Genomic DNA, 7,747 nt, shown 5'->3' on the forward strand with positions numbered 1-7,747 from the left:
AACCGGCAGAGTTTTCCAAAACTCAGCAGAAATTCTCGGTAAGAGAACTTCCGCCAGTTCGTGGACTTGGTTCGCGGGCTTAGCACACAAACGAGTTATAGGAAATCCCAGCAGAAATTCTCGGTATGAAAACCTCTCGATAGTTCGCGGACTGCGTCTGCAAACTGGTTCGCGGACTTGGCAAAGCCAATTCCTCCGGTTTCTCTCAATCAACAAAGTTCGAAAACTTCGGATTAAGGAATAGGACTTATGCACATATGTGTTACCACACAATTCTTATATCCATCATTGGTTATATAGACATAAACTCTTATTCCAACCATTGAAACATTCTCAGAGGACGTTATTCAGTCGTTATTCACAGACCTTTCTCGTCAGAGAAATTTCCAAAGTAATTGAAACTTTTCATGACTTTCGTCACTAGGTGAAGATAAACTCGATCAAATCGAAACGCTTTACGAATACACGATTTCGAGAAAAAGATAAGTAGAGTATACTCAACTCGAAATGTCAAATGTGTAAGATCCAGTCTATATAGCATACAAATTTTGTCTTATAAGAAGTAGGAGATAGAATAGATAGACTTTTGAGTGATAGATAAGTTCAAGTATCCACATACCTTTTTGTTGATGAAGTTCCACGGTTCCTTGAGTAGATCTTCGTCGTTGTATGATGAATTGCCATGAAGTTCTTGAGCTCAACTACACTTTTCTATCCTAGTCCGAGACTTAGCTATAATAGACTAGAAATCAAGATTCATAGTTTTGATCACTAACATTGACAAACATGCTTGATATAGCAACACATGCGAGGTTGACCGAGCTATGCTCTAATAATCTCCCCCTTTGTCAATTTTAGTGACAAAACTATCAATACATATGGAATACAAAAAAGATAAAGAAACTTTAGTGGATCCTATTCCATAGTCTAATCTTCAACGTTACTTAAAATCTTCGTCCTTCCAAGTACTCCAATGATCCCAAAGGTTGTAAGTTTAGCACCACCGTTGTTGAAGATCTGTAGCTATAACAATGAGAGAAATCGAGATTATCGATCATTATTATACAGTGACATAATATTATTATGTAACATCAAAGTCCAATTTCATCACGACTTTAACAACAATACTATGGTGATATGTATCACTCTCCCTTAGTCAATACTCCATCTCGATTATGGAAACCACTCCCCCTTACACAATGATCCGAAAACCATATGTATTTGTAGCGTGAACTACATTATTTCTCCCCCTTTTTGTCAATAAAATTAGCAAAGGTAAAAGAACGGGATCATAATATAATTTCCACAAGAGACATTTCATAGACTAAAAGAAAAATACATACCAACTTAATTTAGATGAAATCATAAAGCCGAAGCTAAATGCATTCATCAAGGAGTTTTAAGATACAAGATAACCCCTATAAAATTCCACAGCCGCACACCCCGCAAGATATTACCATTAAGCACAAGTTCAAAAGAACTCTCCCCCATTTGATGTCATTCCCGAAAGAACAACATGAGCGACCTTAATTTCGAAGGAAAAGAAGGATTTTTAATTGGACACCAAAAACCATAGGAATGATTTTCTATATCCAAAAATCAACCAAATTAATCACAAGTAGACCCATGATTAATTTAATTGGAACATATAACTAAATCAAACCACAAAAGTGATCGATTTAATTGATTGTGCTCAACATAAGTAAACTTACAGAGCTACGACTAAGCTAATCACATGGAGATGACTAACTTAACCGTTCAAATACTCAACATAAGGAAAACCTTACGGAATATACGACTACATTAACCAATAGAAAATGATTAGTATAGACGTTCATATACTCGACACAAGAACTTGTGGAATATATGAAAACTAAACTAGATTAATTATAAGAGAACCTATAATTAATCTAATTGGAATACACTACCAAACTAATCACCGAAGTAATCAATTTAATTGTCAAAAGATTTTGCTCGACAAAAGAAGATTTTCGGAGCAAATAACTAAATAACCAATCAAGATGATTAATTTAGTTCAAGAGTGCTCAAGATATAACATCTCATGGAACAAACAAAAAATCCAAAATTAATAGACTTAGTTGTATTGTGCTCCACATGAGACACACAATGGATCCTTCACGGTAATACATAACAAAATGGATCAATGAAGATCAATACCGTGGATAACATACAAGGATCTATTCTATTTTCTATTATTATATGCATAACAACATAATAGACTTTATCCTTGTCTTACAAAAGATTTCATCCTATTTTCTATCAACTAAATGACTGCATAGGCATAACTTTTGTAATTGTCAAAAGTCCATTCGTCCTTTCATCAATACGAATACCGATTTATGAACGATTTTACTTTTGACAACATATGGGACCTTCAAGTTCACGAACGCAAACAGTACATATCCCATAAAAATATTGCAATACTTCAAAACAGATTAGTACTGCAATAATATCATCCTCCAAATGTTTTTAGAATTTAAAACACATAAACCTAAAAAAAATAACATAAGAAGATGAAAAATAATAGGTGTGTTGTCAAAATCATTGCTATTCAAAACACTAGTTATTCTTCTAGCTATTCCAAAAGAAGATATACTAGGTATCTAAACCTCTTGAAAATCATTTCACTTACCTTGTATATTCTTCTCATATTCCTTATATTCTTCAAGCTCATCTTCGATTAGGTCAATCCTTGATTCAAGATTATCCATTTTCTCTTCAAGTCTGTTGGAAGAAACTTCAAGTTCATTTTTCAGAGCACGAACTTATTCTAAGACGAGATTCATGGTTAAAGAGATCTTATCAAACTGAGAGACAGTAGGGTTCTCATCAGAAGAAGAGACATGTTTGTCATAGCACATCTTGTTGTCAGAAGAATCGAAATGAATCTTCTTCGAAGGAAACAAAACTGTTCATACATCACTTTCTTTACTCGAAAGACTATAGGAGGATATGATAGAGAAGATGAAATGAGAATGCAGAAGAGGTAGAGATTCAAAAAGGTATACCGATGTAGAAATCCCAGAAACACCCTTTTCACCAAACCCTAACAAAAGTTTGTTACCCGTAAAGCATGAGCCGTTTATGAACAAGACCTGGTAAAAGCAAAAACAGAAAAACAAAAAGATTATATCATAATCCTCTTGTAGATCATGATTCTTGTATAAGAGGGAAAACAAAACACAAGAATCATTTTTTTCAACAAGATTACTGAGCACAAGGCCTCCAATCCAAGATAGGACTGGGATAATCTTTCCAAAGAGAGAAACTATCCATTGGGCTAGGTTTCTGCTTATTTATTGGGAAAGAAAAGTTGTGAAGAACTTTCTTATCTTTCGTAATCATAGTTTTAAAAAACTTGATTATGATTTTTGCAAATCCTGCACCGTTTTTGGAAACACCCTTTGATGAAAGGTAGACTTCTTTTTCCCTTTCAGTATATAACGGTTGGATACGCAGGACTATTTTTGATTTATCGTGCTAGGATGATCCTGAGTTGAACTTTATGGAACACAGAGATTTGGTAGACCCTTTTCCGAAAGACTCTTGGAATTCAATGATAGACGCATTTATGTGTCTATTTTGATCTCGACTTTCTATTTTGTTAGTACCCATTTTTGTACTTATTTTAGTATTTTATGTTTTTGTAGGTGTTTTTGGAGAAATAAGCTTTTGCGGGAAAATTGGCCCAAAAAGTGGTATTTGCGCTCGAGGGAGAAAATTACTATTCGGACTCCCAGTTTTGATAAGGGGTACTCAATTACTATTCGCACCCCTTCAGAGGATAGGGGCACTCCACCTCATGACTTTCATACGAACAGAAAATGGCGGGAAATTTGTTTGGTTTCTGCGTGAACTTCTGAAGATGGACTTGACCAAGATTTTTGCATATTTCTTCATGGGAATGATATGGTACTACCATGGTTCATCAAAATAGGGTTGGTAAGACTTGTAGATACGAAGAAAAAGGGACAGAAACTGAGTTTAAGCAAAACAGGGAAGTAAAGTTACTCGGGTTGTTCGAGTTATTTTTGGGAAGATTTTGTTGGAGAATTTCGAGAGATTTAGATGGAGTTTTTGTCGCAGTTCGATTGGGAATATCCTGTTAGGTTAAAACAGCATAGGTACTTGTCTCAGATTCGAAAAAAGAAAGGAAGAAACGTCACTTGGAAGAAAACAGAGGTGAAGAATATCACGGGTTATTTGGCGTATCTTAGGAAGTTATCTGGTGGATTTAGAGAATATCTTCCCTTGGAGATTTAATTCTATCATTAAGAGAGTCGATACCAACTCAGTTGCCGCATAAAAAAGAATAAAAAGGAAAGAAAACTCCGAAACTTGATGTGGAGATAAACCAAGATTTTGGGGGAGATTTAATCGAGCTGTGGCTTATAAAAGGAGAGGGAATAAGTCATATAAGACGTACGAAGCCTTTCAGAGAAGTTGAGAACACCACAGAGCTCCAGAGATCGAGTAGCAGGAAATTACGTTATTCTGCTGTTGCTGCTGAAGAGGAAGAACACGAAGAACATTGACGCACAAGCAACTGTCGCAGAAAACTATCGTTGTTTCACAGCAGTACCTATGTGTCGTTCATCACAGATGTTTCATTAAGTCTTTAGCTACTATTTCTCCATGTAACAGTGATTCTGCAACACCAGCAAACTGTTGCGAATCGTCTGTATTATCACTTTTCATCTTTTTAATCATCCTTTGATCCATAAACAATTATTTTGAGATCATAATTAATATGAGGAGCTAAACCCCATTGCTGAGGCGATAGAGGAAGTTGTTTTTCCAACAAAAAGCGGTACAATCTATTTTATTTAACTTATTGCAATTATTATTATGATTATTTGCCTTCAACTATTATTGAATATGATTTTTATTTGAGTGAATGTGATCTATTTTGATGGAGTATGCTTAGTTTATAGACTCTTGATGCTTCATACTTGGTATTTACAATTATTACTTTTGAAAATCTATTAGTTGCAATATTTTAGAATCAAATTAAACGAGAAAATTGCGTGAATATAAATATTTGGACCAAATCACTTTGAACTTGGAAAATAGTGGAATCTTAGCCTCAGTGTTCTTTTAATATTGATACCAACTTTGTCGGTGTTTGTTATAATTATTAGCGAGTTTTCTATTTAGTTTTGAATTTAAGTCTAAAGTTATCCTTCACAAGTTCGAGAATCGAATCACTTTTTACCACTATCTACAAATCACATCAATTTTTGGCGCCGCCGACGCGGACTTGCTTTTAGGGTTTTAGATTTATTTTTTTTTGTTATTATTTTTGTTCTTTTTTATGTTTTTGGGTATTTATCTTGTGTCTACAGGTTCTGGATCATAAAGAAAATTGAGCCAAAGAGTTTGGTGATTTCATAAAGACTTGGAGCTAAAGATTAAAGCAAAAAGAACACAAAAGAAGACAATTTTATTTTGGACAATTTTAGTTTAGGGTTTGTTTATTTTCTTTTAGAAAAAAAAAACTGTATTATGGTTTATTATTTTTGTAATTTTTCTTTTCTTTTTGGACTTTATTTTGGACTTTGGGACATTATTTTTTTTATTACCCTACGGAAGGGTACTTTAAATATAAACTGTTTGCAGAGAAGGAGGACAATTACGATATTGTCTCTGCACCTTGGGTTCGTACACTTGACATCGGTGTCAGTGGGCCGAGTCGACTACAACCGATTCATCCCCCGTCTGGAACGGGAGGTAAGATTCTAAACACTCGCGAATCCCCTGTCAGCGAGTTACTGGACTCCTTCGTATGCATATATGTTCAGGACTGAATACGGACATTTATTTTTCTAGTAAAGGGCAAGGCCTGGCCATACAAGATAAGGGTCGGATTTCATCACCGTTCTCTTCTTGCCCGTTTTAGGAACACGTAACCTACGCGAAACTAAGCCTAAAATTTTGACTAGAACGAGGCCGATAGGGTAACGAGCTTAACAAGAAAGTCATTCGAAAAATATTGGTTACTCTTTTAAGCATACTTCGAAGTTCTTGACGGTTTCTGTAAGTTGAATGCGTGACTGCGCCGCCTTGTAATACCGGTGAGGCCTTGGGTATCAAAGATCCACCGAGCTTCCCTCGCCTCTATTCAACTTACTTTAACTCGGATTGATTCCAGAGGGGTTTGCTTAAATTGTAATGAATTCACATTCGAAGGATTAGAAGCTGGTCTAGAAAAAATCTAAGCGGAGCCATCATGCTTTTTGTTTGCTAGAAATCAATAGGTTTGATTTGGTTGAGTCGGCCTTGATCTGTGTTTGCTTACCCTTCCAATTTAGAAAATTCTATTGTATGCCTGAACGTAAAAGAGACGCACTAGGTAGATTTTTTAAAGAGAAACCTAGTAGTTCTAAGCGTCTCGATTACCTTAATCTAGAGAGTACGACTTTTGAAGAGTCTGTTTTTGAACGTCCTTTGACTAAGGAGAGAATCCATGTTGCTCCGATAACGCCAGAAATGGCAACTTTGAAAGCTTTGTTGAATACAACTAGGACTACTCGTCCCTCATGTATCAGTTTAGCTGAGACGGAAGCAACTTATGAACTTAAACTTGGGACCTTACAGCTGCTCCCAATCTTTTTAGGGAAAGAAAATGAAAACCCCTATTTCCATGTTAGGGACTTTGAGGAAATTTGTAGTACCCTCAGGATTAGAAACCTAGATGATGATGCTTTGAAACTTATGTTATTCCCCTTTTCCTTGAAAGATAAATATAAATCGTGGCTATATAGTTTGGCTTCCGGGTCAATCGAAACGTATGAACAACTTACATCTGCCTTTTTGAACAAGTTTTTCCCTAGGCACAAAACATCGTCTATTAGGACGCAAATATGCACGTTTTCTCAACAGGAGGGAGAAACTTTGTATAGGTATTTGGAAAGGTTCAATGATTTATTAGCCCAATATCCTCATCATGGTTTAGAGAAGGTTAGGTTAGTTCAGATCCTTTATGAGGGTTTAGATTATCCCACCACAACCACAGTAGAATCTATGTGTACTGGTGGATTTGAGAACCAAACAGTTGATGATACGATGACATATTTGCATGAAGTTGCCGAAAAGACCCAACAATGGGAAAGTAGTAGGGGACCCCAGAAAAAAATTCTTCTCGGTAGAGGAAACGTTAATAGGGTAGAAGGAGGCTATGAATCAGATGCCAAAATTGCTGCTATAGCGAAAAGGTTAGAAGCTTTAAAAGTGGGTAACACTAGTGGCAGATTGGAGCCTTTATGGGAAGGCCAGAATAATGAAGAGTAAGCCAATGCTCTACATAATAACACTAGGTTTGATAATCGTCAGAAGTTTTACCCATATTCAGAAACCTATAATCCTGGTTGGAGGAACCATCCGAACTTTTCATGGTCTAATGTCTAGAGTCAGGGTCAGTCTAATAATTCTAATGCTCCCCCAGGTTTTGGCTACACTAGGAATACATCAGGCCCAGAAAATAAAATGACTAGCTTATAGGAATCTATTAAGATGTTAGCAAAGACCCAGGAAATGTTAGCACAGAGCCATGTTAGTTTTCAACAGGAAACCAAGCATAATTTTCAAAATAATGCTCAGAGCCTTAATAAGTTAGAACTTCGATTCGGCCAAATAGCTAAGACCTTAAGTGAGAGAGATAATGGTAGGTTACCTAGTCAGACTAATCCTAATCCTAGAGGAGTTCATGAAGTAGGTACAAAATCAT

The 7,747-nt window shown here is 35.9% G+C and overlaps 1 pseudogene; it reads right to left on the reverse strand.

Moving 5' to 3' along the window:
- Positions 1-6,874: 6,874 nt before the first annotated feature.
- Positions 6,875-6,974, reverse strand: LOC113300734 (annotated as a pseudogene).
- Positions 6,975-7,747: the final 773 nt, after the last annotated feature.

The sequence above is a fragment of the Papaver somniferum genome, chromosome 7, assembly GCF_003573695.1.
Source record: "Papaver somniferum cultivar HN1 chromosome 7, ASM357369v1, whole genome shotgun sequence".
Classification (NCBI taxonomy): Eukaryota; Viridiplantae; Streptophyta; class Magnoliopsida; order Ranunculales; family Papaveraceae; genus Papaver; species Papaver somniferum.